Below are 14,026 nucleotides of genomic sequence, written 5' to 3'. Positions count from 1 at the left end.
ACTGTTCTCAACTATAGTCATTTTGGTATACTTGAGCACAGTGATAAAGAATAGGATAAACTTAATAATATAGAACAAATAACATTAATGTACCATCCAGTTTAACACTGTTCTCAACTATAGTCATTTTGGTATACTTAAGCACAGTGATAAAGAATAGGATAAACTTAATAATACAACAAATAGCATTAAGGTATGATCCCGTTTAACACTGTTCTCGACTATAGTCATGTTGGTATACTTGAGCACGTCAGTGATAAAGAATAGGATAAACTTAATAATATACAACAAATAACATTAATGTACTATCCCGTTTAACACTGTTCTCAACTATAGTCATTTTGGTATACTTGAGCACAGTGATAAAGAATAGGATAAACTTAATAATATACAACAAATAGCATTAATGTACGATCCCGTTTAACACTGTTCTCAACTATAGTCATTTTGGTATACTTGAGCACAGTGATAAAGAATAGGATAAACTTAATAATATACAACAAATAGCATTAATGTACGATCCCGTTTAACACTGTTCTCGACTATAGTCATTTTGGTATACTTGAGCACAGTGATAAAGAATAGGATAAACTTAATAATATACAACAAATAAAATTAATGTATGATCCCGTTTAACACTGTTCTCAACTATAGTCATTTTGGTATACTTGAGCACAGTGATAAAGTATAGGATAAACTTAACAATATACAACAAATAACATTAATGTACGATCCCGTTTAACACTGTTCTCGACTATAGTCATTTTGGTATACTTGAGCACAGTGATAAAGAATAGGATAAACTTAACAATATACAACAAATAACATTAATGTATGATCCCGTTTAACACTGTTCTCGACTATAATCATTTTGGTATACTTGAGCACAGTGATAAAGAATAGGATAAACTTAACAATATACAACAAATAACATTAATGTACGATCCAGTTTAACCCTGTTCTAAACTATAGTCATTTTGGTATACTTGAGCACAGTGATAAAGAATAGGATAAACTTAACAATATACAACAAATAACATTAATGTATGATCCCGTTTAACACTGTTCTCGACTATAATCATTTTGGTATACTTGAGCACAGTGATAAAGAATAGGATAAACTTAACAATATACAACAAATAACATTAATGTATGATCCCGTTTACACTGTTCTAACTATAGTCATTTTGGTATACTTGAGCACAGTGATAAAGAATAGGATAAACTTAACAATATACAACAAATAACATTAATGTACGATCCCGTTTAACACTGTTCTCAACTATAGTCATTTTGGTATACTTGAGCACAGTGATAAAGAATAGGATAAACTTAATAATATACAACAAATAACATTAATGTATGATCCCGTTTAACACTGTTCTCAACTATAGTCATTTTGGTATACTTGAGCACAGTGATAAAGAATAGGATAAACTTAACAATATACAACAAATAACATTAATGTATGATCCCGTTTACACTGTTCTCAACTATAGTCATTTTGGTATACTTGAGCACAGTGATAAAGAATAGGATAAACTTAACAATATACAACAAATAACATTAATGTATGATCCCGTTTAACACTGTTCTCAACTATAGTCATTTTGGTATACTTGAGCACATTGATAAAGAATAGGATAAACTTAACAATATACAACAAATAACATCAATGTACGATCCCGTTTAACACTGTTCTCACCTATAGTCATTTTGGTATAGTTGAGCACAGTGATAAAGAATAGGATAAACTTAACAATATACAACAAATAACATCAATGTACGATCCCGTTTAACACTGTTCTCAACTATAGTCATTTTGGTATACTTGAGCACAGTGATAAAGAATAGGATAAACTTAACAATATACAACAAATAACATCAATGTACGATCCCGTTTAACACTGTTCTCAACTATAGTCATTTTGGTATAGTTGAGCACAGTGATAAAGAATAGGATAAACTTAATAATATACAACAAATAACATTAATGTATGATCCCGTTTAACACTGTTCTCGACTATAGTCATTTTGGTATACTTGAGCACAGTGATAAAGAATAGGATAAACTTAACAATATACAACAAATAACATTAATGTATGATCCCGTTTACACTGTTCTCAACTATAGTCATTTTGGTATACTTGAGCACAGTGATAAAGAATAGGATAAACTTAACAATATACAACAAATAACATTAATGTACGATCCCGTTTAACACTGTTCTCAACTATAGCCATTTTGGTATACTTGAGCACAGTGATAAAGAATAGGATAAACTTATTGCAACTTGTCCATGTCGTATTCATCTACAAATAAAGTGTCTATTACCGTACTTTAAAAAATCTATTTATATCAATACCTATCAACGTATGTACGTGTGCATATTATATTATACAAAAATATATACATCAACATAAATGTCATATCATCTACAGTCATTAGTGTTATTTCACCTTTAATAACAAAGGCAAAATACTTAAATAATAACAATGCTGTGGTCTCAATGGAGATACAAAAAAAGAAGCGAAAAGCTAAATCAAAACGAAATGTGCTAATGCGTATAGATATGCTGAGTGGTTTCCGAGAAATATGAGTACGCATAATATGGCCTTACGGAAAAGTAATACATACCAGGTCCCAAAAATAAGACAAATAGATATGGAAACAGTGCAATCCCGTTTCTCACTCGCTGCCACAGTATTGATTAAATAATAAAAGAAAATAAATGTATAATGTAACCAGATATTAATTAATTTGACATATAGGCCTAGTAGAAATTTCTTGAATTTGACTCAATTTATTCTTAATTCTCATTTAATTTTGTATTTAATGTTTTTGTAAATGTATAATTGTAATTATTTAATTGTCTGAAGTCGACTTTAATTAAGAAACCAATGTAAATACTGCAACTTAAATTTAAGATTATATTTTTATACTGTAATTAAGCATGGACTATTCTTTAATCCATGAATTAAGTAATAATGTATATACTATATCCTTGCAATAAGACTATATTTTTTTAACTTTATGTTTACATTTACATATATTTTGTAATTGCGATAATTTTGTTTAATGATGACTATTACTTTACTTGTCTTTTGAATGTATATTGTCCCTTACCATGCAATTCAGCAGATTTGCTGCCAATTGGTTTGTTTTTAATAAAGAAAGAAAGAAAGAAAGATAAAGTAAACAGCCAGAAAAGTTAGCAGAGTTTTCGGGCAACACTAGTCCTTCATCAGTGCAAGTGAGGGTACCTGTACAAGATAGTGTTATTTAACGTTTAGTCGATTTATATCAATACACTCATCAACATAATGTACATGTAATTCACGTCTACAATCAATAGTGTTAATTCCACTTTTAAAAGTCGATTTATATCAATATACTCATCAACATATGTACGTGTCCACGTCATATTCATCTATAAATATTAGTGTTATTTCACTTTTAAAAGTCGATTTATCAATATACTCATCAATAAATGTACTTGTCCACGTCATATTCATTTACAAATCAATGTTATTTCACTTTTCGAAGTCAATTATATCAATATAGGCCTACTCATCAACATATGTACGTGCAATTCACGTCATATTCATATATGATCAATAGTGTACAACTAATAGTGTTATTTCACTTTTAAAAGTCGATTTATATCAATATACTCATCAACATTATGTACCGTACGTGTCCACGTCATATTCATCTACAAATATTAGTGTTATTTCACTTTTAAAAGTCGATTTATATCAATATACTCATCAACATATGTAAATCGTGTCCAAGTCATATTCATCTACAAATATTAGTGTTAATTTTACTTTTAAAAGTCGATTTATATCAATATACTAATCAATATATGTACGTGTCCACGTCATATTCATCTACAAATATTAGTGTTATTTCACTTTTCAAAGTCGATTTATATAAATATACTACTCATCAACATAATGTACGTGCAATTCACGTCATATTTATCTACAATCATTTGTGTTAATTCCACTTTTAAAAGTCAATTTATATCAATTACTTATGAACATATATGTACGTGTCCGCGTCATTCATCTACAAATATTATAGTGTTATTATGTTTTTCATATTATCACTGTGCTCAAGTATATGAAAATAACTATAGTTGAGAACAGTGTTAAACGGGATCATACATTAATTTTATTTGTTGTATATTGTTAAGTTTATCCTATTCTTTATCACTGTGCTCAAGTATACCAAAATGACTATAGTTGAGAACAGTGGTAAACTGGATCGTACATTAATGTTATTTGTTGTATATTATTAAGTTTATCCTATTCTTTATCACTGTGCTCAAGTATACCAAAATGACTATAGTTGAGAACAGTGTTAAACAGGATCGTACATTAATGTTATTTGTTGTATATTGTTAAGTTTATCCTATTCTTTATCACTGTTCTCAAGTATACCAAAATGACTATAGTTGAGAACAGTGTTAAACTGGATCGTACATTAATGTTATTTGTTGTATATTGTTAAGTTTATCCTATTCTTTATCACTGTGCTCAAGTATACCAAAATGACTATAGTTGAGAACAGTGTTAAACGGGATCGTACATTGATGTTATTTGTTGTATATTGTTAAGTTTATCCTATTCTTTATCACTGTGCTCAACTATACCAAAATGACTATAGTTGAGAACAGTGTTAAACGGGATCGTACATTGATGTTATTTGTTGTATATTGTTAAGTTTATCCTATTCTTTATCACTGTGCTCAAGTATACCAAAATGACTAAAGTTGAGAACAGTGTTAAACGGGATCATACATTAATGTTATTTGTTGTATATTGTTAAGTTTATCCTATTCTTTATCACTGTGCTCAAGTATACCAAAATGACTATAGTCGAGAACAGTGTTAAACGGGATCATACATTAATGTTATTTGTTGTATATTGTTAAGTTTATCCTATTCTTTATCACTGTGCTCAAGTATACCAAAATGACTATAGTTGAGAACAGTGTTAAACGGGATCATGTTATTTGTTGTATATTGTTAAGTTTATCCTATTCTTTATCACTGTGCTCAAGTATACCAAAATGACTATAGTCGAGAACAGTGTTAAACGGGATCATACATTAATGTTATTTGTTGTATATTGTTAAGTTTATCCTATTCTTTATCACTGTGCTCAAGTATACCAAAATGACTATAGTTGAGAACAGTGTTAAACAGGATCGTACATTGATGTTATTTGTTGTATATTGTTAAGTTTATCCTATTCTTTATCACTGTGCTCAAGTATACCAAAATGACTATAGTTGAGAACAGTGTTAAACGGGATCGTACATTAATGTTATTTGTTGTATATTGTTAAGTTTATCCTATTCTTTATCACTGTGCTCAAGTATACCAAAATGACTAAAGTTGAGAACAGTGTTAAACGGGATCATACATTAATGTTATTTGTTGTATATTGTTAAGTTTATCCTATTCTTTATCACTGTGCTCAAGTATACCAAAATGACTATAGTTGAGAACAGTGTTAAACGGGATCATACATTAATGTTATTTGTTGTATATTGTTAAGTTTATCCTATTCTTTATCACTGTGCTCAAGTATACCAAAATGACTATAGTTGAGAACAGTGTTAAACGGGATCGTACATTGATGTTATTTGTTGTATATTGTTAAGTTTATCCTATTCTTTATCACTGTGCTCAAGTATACCAAAATGACTATAGTTGAGAACAGTGTTAAACGGGATCGTACATTGATGTTATTTGTTGTATATTGTTAAGTTTATCCTATTCTTTATCACTGTGCTCAAGTATACCAAAATGACTATAGTTGAGAACAGTGTTAAACAGGATCGTACATTGATGTTATTTGTTGTATATTGTTAAGTTTATCCTATTCTTTATCACTGTGCTCAAGTATACCAAAATGACTATAGTTGAGAACAGTGTTAAACGGGATCGTACATTAATGTTATTTGTTGTATATTGTTAAGTTTATCCTATTCTTTATCACTGTGCTCAAGTATACCAAAATGACTAAAGTTGAGAACAGTGTTAAACGGGATCATGTTATTTGTTGTATATTGTTAAGTTTATCCTATTCTTTATCACTGTGCTCAAGTATACCAAAATGACTATAGTTGAGAACAGTGTTAAACGGGATCGTACATTGATGTTATTTGTTGTATATTGTTAAGTTTATCCTATTCTTTATCACTGTGCTCAAGTATACCAAAATGACTATAGTTGAGAACAGTGTTAAACGGGATCGTACATTGTTGTTGTATATTGTTAAGTTTATCCTATTCTTTATCACTGTGCTCAAGTATACCAAAATGACTATAGTTGAGAACAGTGTTAAACGGGATCGTACATTGATGTTATTTGTTGTATATTGTTAAGTTTATCCTATTCTTTATCACTGTGCTCAAGTATACCAAAATGACTATAGTTGAGAACAGTGTTAAACGGGATCGTACATTGATGTTATTTGTTGTATATTGTTAAGTTTATCCTATTCTTTATCACTGTGCTCAAGTATACCAAAATGACTATAGTTGAGAACAGTGTTAAACGGAATCATACATTAATGTTATTTGTTGTATATTGTTAAGTTTATCCTATTCTTTATCACTGTGCTCAAGTATACCAAAATGATTATAGTTGAGAACAGTGTTAAACGGGATCATACATTAATGTTATTTGTTGTATATTGTTAAGTTTATCCTATTCTTTATCACTGTGCTCAAGTATACCAAAATGACTATAGTTGAGAACAGTGTTAAACGGGATCGTACATTGATGTTATTTGTTGTATATTGTTAAGTTTATCCTATTCTTTATCACTGTGCTCAAGTATACCAAAATGACTATAGTTGAGAACAGTGGTAAACTGGATCGTACATTAATGTTATTTGTTGTAGGCCTATATTGTTAAGTTTATCCTATTCTTTATCACTGTGCTCTAGTATACCAAAATGACTATAGTTGAGAACAGTGTTAAACGGGATCGTACATTGTTGTTGTATATTGTTAAGTTTATCCTATTCTTTATCACTGTGCTCAAGTACACCAAAATGGCTATAGTCTAGTTGAGAACAGTGTTAAACGGGATCGTACATTAATGTTATTTGTTGTATATTGATAAGTTTATCCTATTCTTTATCAATGTGCTCAAGTATACCAAAATGACTATAGTTGAGAACAGTGTTAAACTACATCGTACATTAATGTTATTTGTTGTATAGGCCCTGTTGTTAAGTGTATTCTTTATTCTTATTAATTGTACTAAATTATTAAAAGAAACAGTAGTAAGCATAACATTTCCCCACTCCTACATTAACATGGTAGGACATTGTAATGGTCGCAGGTGGCTCAACTTTATTACTGCAATGGGATGGACATGGTCCTACTACCACCTTACCATCCAATAGGATTCCAGTAAATTTCCTTTACTACCAATCATAATTCAGTAATTAAATGACCCCTTAAGTTAACAAGGAAATCAGCCTATCCCATTATGCCGGTAGGCTTCGTCGTACAGGTGTACTGCGGTAATAGTTGAGAATTCTCAACTAGCCAATTTGGTATATTTTATATACCTGCTAGCGTACGATGTTCGTACGTTATCGATGTTTACCAGCTAGGCCTACAAAACTAAGTCTAGCTAGGCTAGGCCTAAGACCGTCCACGAGAGGTCGATCGCCGCGAGCTACTTAGGTAGTGCATTGTTTCTCACTTTTTATCATAATTTACCATAAAACGTACATTTAAGACAAGGAATGACATGGTTTAATGTTTTAAAGTGATGTATATATGTATTATTTTCCAAAAAACGTCCAAAATTGCAGGGAAGGGGTCTTTAACCTTTTCTTTTGTCTTTTTAAAAGTGAATTATTTTTTTTTTTTTTACAGAAGTGAATAACTTTATTAAAACTGCAAACTGGCATATTTAAAGTGTGATTTTATTAATCTTCATTTTTCATGTTTGGGAGACAATACATCTTTAATAAATATGAATAATTATTCAAATTATTGTTTGTTTTTAGGGTTTATTTCCACCAGGTCAAGGGGCAACAATAGGAGTAGATTTTATGATAAAAAACAGGTATATACAATATACCAAATTGACTATTGAGAATTCTTACCACAAAGCTTCTAAAGCAACTGACCCGGACTTTATCTTATCAAAAGTTATTAAAACATCTTCCTCACAGTTAGCTGGAATCTTTACTACCATTTTTAATGTTTGTTTCTTAAATAATTTACTGCCCGACATTTGGAAAAAATCATGTATAGTTCCTGTCCCGAAAAAGAATAGTGTAAAATGTGTGAACGACCTCAGACCAATTGCTTTAACCTCTTGTTATGAAAGTGTGTGAAAGGGATTGTCCTCAATAAGTTAAAGCCGTTAATCTCCCAATATTTAGACCCACTGCAATTCGCGTACAGAAGTTCACGAAATACTGAAGATGCTATATTGCTTAAACTCGAAAAGATATACTCTCATCTTGAAGGCGTAGCTAAATTCGGTCACTCTGTGAGAATCATGTATTATGACTTTAGCTCCGCCTTCAACACTATCCAACCTCACCTTCTAATTTATAAATTGTTTAATATGGAACTCCCGCGCTCACTAATATTCTTTATATATAATTTTCTTGTAAATCGTAGTCAATATGTTAAGTTAAGTACAGGAGCCATCTCGGAATTAATTTTTACAAACACAGGCGCACCCCAGGGTACGGTGTTGGCTCCATTTCTATTTTCAGTCTATACCGCTGACTTAATCCAATGACCAAACCTCCTCCTCATTGGGTTAATCAGGGGGGATGATGATTTTCATTTTTATATTTCAGAAATTAAACGATTTGTTGAATATTGTGATTTAAATTATTTGGAATTGAACGTTTCAAAAACCAAAGAGATGGTGATAGATTTTCGGACTAAAAAGAGGGTCGAGGATAAAGAATAGGATAAACTTAACAATATACAACAAATAACATCAATGTACGATCCCGTTTAACACCGTTCTCGACTATGTTATTTTCAAAACTCAATGATTACAGGTTTGCTTGCATTCAGTTTTGTTTCTGATAAAGGCAAATAATTTTATATATTCAGTATTATTTGTGCAAATATGTAATGTCTATATATTTATGTAATATTTTATTAAAATTTATTTAATTAATTTGTATTTATCCATTCAACCCATGTTTTTAAGTTCTAGCTTATAAAATGTGTAAAGCTCTGTCTACACTATCAAACTTTATGTGACAAAAAAGTATGATGTGCCCAAATATGGTAGTGATATGACATCATCGTGTTCATGGACACATTACAGAGCTTAAGAACTGAAACTTAGAATAATTGTTAAGAACCTTTTATAGATTTTGTTTACAATTTGCAATATTTTGTTCAATACCATCATCGTACCTGTAAAATAAATTAAACAAAAATATATTTATTATTACATCTTTATTTATTCCAAAGTACATTCATAAACACACATAATTCATATTGTAACATTGAAATGTATTCACAAAAACAAATTATTTGCATTTTCACATTGCTATACCATATTATATATAAATAAATTTCAAAATATTTCTGACTTCATCAGCTTTCACCTATGTAAACTCATAGTATACCCTTTCTGAACCTAAAGTAGAACCCCAGATGGGTACAATGGGCCAGTTGGCCAATAAAGTGTACTGTTGATTGAACCCATACCACTTGTGATGTTCTTTATGCAAAAAAATTACGATCCCCTAACACCCACCCCCCGGAAGATAGGCACAATATTTGGATCTTTTGGCACTAGCCTAGCATTATTCTCAAAATTATGGCAAACGATTTAATCGCTATCCTCCGAAAACAACTGTATGCTTAAGGAATTATCGGTTTTAAAATATTTCACCAAACTATTATTGTCAATTGCCTCACTAGTCTCACACCATGAAGAAAATAAATCTGGACTTCCATCAAAGTTATTAAAAATTCTAGACTTACTATGGCAAAATGATTGTGAAAAAAGATCTGGGGTAGACAGCTGATTAGATAAAGGTTCTAGAACCTCTCTTTGGCTAGAATGTTTTACTTCTTTGAGACTATGTTCTTCTTTTGGAAAGTTGTGTATTGATAGATTCCTTTTCAAGTTTGTTGGAATTTTATTGGTTCCAAAGGAAATGGAGCAGATCTCATTAGGGGAATCAAATAATGGTTGGGTGAAGATATCGGAGTTGTTCATACCATCAGTTTTTTGGGGTAAAGAATTAGGTTTCATTTTGCTATCGTGTCTGTGAGTTTCAGTTTGTTTTAATTTCAACATCTTCTCCATTAGGTCTTTTGATAGGGATCTAGTTTTCTTTACAGATTTGCTACCCGACGCAAACACGCTACTATTCTGTGATGAGAACAAATCTGGAGAACAATCTGCAGGCGTGCGCATCCGAACGTCGCCCTCTGAGGTAAAACTTAAATTCCCACCAACCTTATTATCACCAATTTGGTTTGCTTTTGTATTTAAATTAATCTTATGGCAATCTTTCAACGAGGTCTTTCTAAGTATATCTTTATATTTTGGCGAACCAGGATGTATAGGTGTAGAGTAACCACATGGCTCTACCATCCTATAACTACTTAATCTTCTTTTCAGATTTGATACATGTCCAATCGATACTGGTTTACTACTGCATGTTTGCTGGTTTTCCCTTCCAGCTAAATCAACATATTCTGTAGTACATTTAGACAAGACTTTGACAGGAAGAGGAGATTCAGTATTTTCTAAATCCTGAAAATATAACTCTAATTCTTCTGAAAATGGTAATTCATTAAGATAACTTTCGTTAGTGGGGTCAGAATTCTTAATCGGAGAAACATTAACAGGAAGAAGATCAACATGCTCTTCTTTAGAATCTTTTGAATGATGTTTCGATAAATTGTCCGATGTTTTGTTTTGATCTTTGTCTTCACTTATTGAAGCGTTTGAAAGCTTTTGATTTGGTTTTATCTTTTTTATTGATCTTTGAACGTGACTCTGTGCATTCTCTAGTGCATGCTTGGCATCAACCTTCTGCAGAAACATCTCAAGATCTTCAGAGAATGGCAGGTCATTTGGGAAGATGGCAGGTTCACAATCCTGGTGTACATCTATGCAAGTTTCAACTGTTCTGTCTTTGTTGAAATATTTATTTTCATCATTGTCGGTTAAATTAACAGTTTCGATATTATCATTTTTAAAAGATTGGGTACAAAGTTCATCATCAGGTTGTACATGTATACCTTTTATGAAACTTTGGTGAACGGCATTTGATGCTGTTGATTGCTGGCTAAGAGTCTTTTGAAAAGATTCTTCATAACTAATTGCAAGCGAGTTTGTTTTTTTGTTTGATAGTTTTTGTTGCGTGTTTGATCGTGTGGATTCTGCGCTACAGATGAAAGAATTACTTTTCCTAAAAGATTGCTTTCTACGAGTCTCTTCACTGCACTTACAGAAGCACAAAGCTGATGAACATGAGGGCGCTATGATAGCTTTTGTAAGACAATGGATACTGTGTTTTAGATATTGCAAGATGTTCATATTTTGTGAGCTTTGAAATGGCTCTATAGCTTGGCAAGCTACAATACTTTTATTAACTTTTGAATAATGTTCAACAAGATCGTTAAGCCCTTTGATTTGATATTTAGAATACTTTTGAGCAATATTAATACCAAAGTAGAATTGATTTCCAATTAGGCTGTTAGATTCTGCTGCTTGAAGAAGAGAGTTGATATCGATATCAAGATGCGAATCTTCAACGTGTTTCAAATATCTGTGGATGAATAAAATGTAAAATAATTATTTATTTTATACGCGCACCGAATCGCTGGCTAGAAATGGAGTTTTAAAGTAGAACCTCTAATAAGGGGACACATTCACGACCCAAAAAAGTGTCCCCTTAATATGGCTGCCCACTGAATATGAGTTTTACATGTAGTGTTAAAACATTATATCCTCCTTGTTCGATTTACAGGAAAAATGGAACCTTATTAGAAATGGGTTCTACTGTATTACAGTGTTACAACAGCTAGAGTCAACTACAACAGTTGGATAATATAATGAATATTAACAAATTTAAATCTATAACTATTACTTTTGAAATGTATTCGCAGTTGATCCAAATATAGAATGCAAGTGCTGTCCAAATACACACAAGTCTGCTACACCCTGCGTATCTCCAATTGTCATGGAAAGACGAAAACGATAGTTAACTTCCGCGTCTTTCACCTTATTTGAACACTGGTTACACTGCCACCTTAAATAAGAATTGTGGGAAGAGTTATGATTTGTTATGGAAGGCAAGGGACTTGCTACATGTTCTAATTTTCATTTATATGCAAATATTTTAAGTATGAATCTAATCTCCTGAATCCTATTCAATTTTAATACCTTTAGTCTTTTTTCACACCGTGTTTCATAACTTATATTTTTTGTGCAATTATGTGTGTGTACTTACTGTAATATATTATATTATATATTTATTTATTATTGTACTAATAATTGTCAATCTTCAAGAAGAATTTCTGTTGTTATTTTATGATGATGATGGACACTAAATAAAGCATTTCAGTATTCAGTATGATACAATGATAATACATAACCTAGCTCTGCATAGGGTATTTCTATAATGATTTGTACAGTGTTATTTTTGTTGTTTCGGTTCCCAATTGGTATTGCTATGTAATGGTAATCAGATAGCTGATGGACTGTATGTGTTTTGATATCCATTTGTTTTAACTTTGGAATGGAGTAATCCCCTGCATGATCTGACATGATTAAATATTTTAAAAATACAGTGTAAAATGTTGAATGTTATATAACACCTATATAAATTCCTGTCATTTGATTGGACGAATGTGGGTCACATGGCGTGCAATAGTACGCACTATTCAACGATCGTTAAATAGTACTTTTTGAAACATTTTTGTGTACGAAAAAAAAACGTCTAGATGTTATATAAAACAAATAATGAATGTTTTGTATTCGTGTAATGGTACAAATAATGGCACTTGGTGAATGATGAAAGGTTATATCAACTCGGCTTTGCCTCGTTGATATAACCTTTCATCATTCACCTCGTGCCATTATTTGTACCATTGCACTCATAAACATTCATTATTTGTATATTATTCAATTGAGTATAAGAAGCATGGAGCTATCTAACTTGATAGCTTACGCACATAACAAGTACATGTGTATAGTCTGCTGCTCTTTTTATATCTTACAATATTTTCTTTGATTTCAATTCCAGTTTTGAGTAGCACCGTTGACAGTAAGGATACAACGGAACAGCATTATGAACCTTTAGGACCGTAGCCAATATGATGCAACGTCCTTCACCCATTGAATACAAAAACACTGATTATCCGCTGTTCCCTATAATAAAGTTGTAGATAGGCCTAGATTTATTATTAGAACTTTAAAATTAAAAAGTCATAACATAAACAAATTTAAATAAAATCACGATTTTTATGTACAATTATTTAAAAAAAGAAAATTAATATTTTTCTATTTTATTTTTTACCCACAATTATCTTTCTAGGCCTAGACCTAGTTAACGAAATGCTAGGCCTAAGCAGCTTTTTTACTGCAGTACTGTATTAGGAGTCGATTGGCCGCAGCGAGGCGGTAAATTTGAATTTTGTGGAGTAGGCCCTAACTAAGACTTTAGCCTAAAATTTAGGCAAGTGCGGCCTAGCTAGTAGTAGGGCATAATAGGCGGATGAGCTATCCCTTTCTGCCTGTTAGATTGGGTGGGCCTAAACTTTGCTACTGTAAACAGTTTAAAGTAGCAATTCGATGTATATATATTTAACATTTGTATAATATACCTTTAAGTACATAGTATTATAAATAAACAAAATATCGTTTCCCTCTCGTTTTCAAGGTGGACTTTTGTTTTGTCGTCGTAATAATTTTAGAGAGCTTCTTCCATGTGTACCTGAAACGCGTCATTCGTTTCTATTTGGGATATAAAACGCA

General features: G+C 31.3%; 2 long non-coding RNA genes across 3 annotated transcripts in view; one reads left to right on the top strand and one right to left on the bottom strand.

Moving 5' to 3' along the window:
- LOC140050335 (uncharacterized) overlaps positions 1–13,414 on the top strand; it is a 27,785-nt gene extending 14,371 nt beyond the window's left edge. Inside the window, exons 1-3 of one of the 2 annotated variants that reach the window (XR_011845382.1) lie at positions 7,662–7,722; positions 8,862–9,071; positions 13,296–13,414. This is a non-coding gene — a long non-coding RNA (uncharacterized lncRNA). Of the gene's footprint in view, positions 1–7,661; positions 7,723–8,051; positions 9,072–13,295 lie in introns of those variants that run through there. The other variant, XR_011845383.1, reaches the window with a different exon arrangement.
- On the bottom strand, positions 12,164–13,969 carry LOC140050336 (uncharacterized). Its single transcript, XR_011845384.1, has 3 exons — positions 13,876–13,969; positions 13,270–13,420; positions 12,164–12,299 (listed from the first exon to the last, which is right to left on the bottom strand). It is a non-coding gene; the product is annotated as an uncharacterized lncRNA (long non-coding RNA).
- Between the last annotated feature and the right edge of the window lie 57 nt (positions 13,970–14,026).

Source organism: Antedon mediterranea, chromosome 5, assembly GCF_964355755.1.
Source record: "Antedon mediterranea chromosome 5, ecAntMedi1.1, whole genome shotgun sequence".
NCBI lineage: Eukaryota > Metazoa > Echinodermata > Crinoidea > Comatulida > Antedonidae > Antedon > Antedon mediterranea.
Note: the sequence above shows the minus strand (reverse complement) of the source record. Positions and strands in the feature narration are given on the sequence as shown.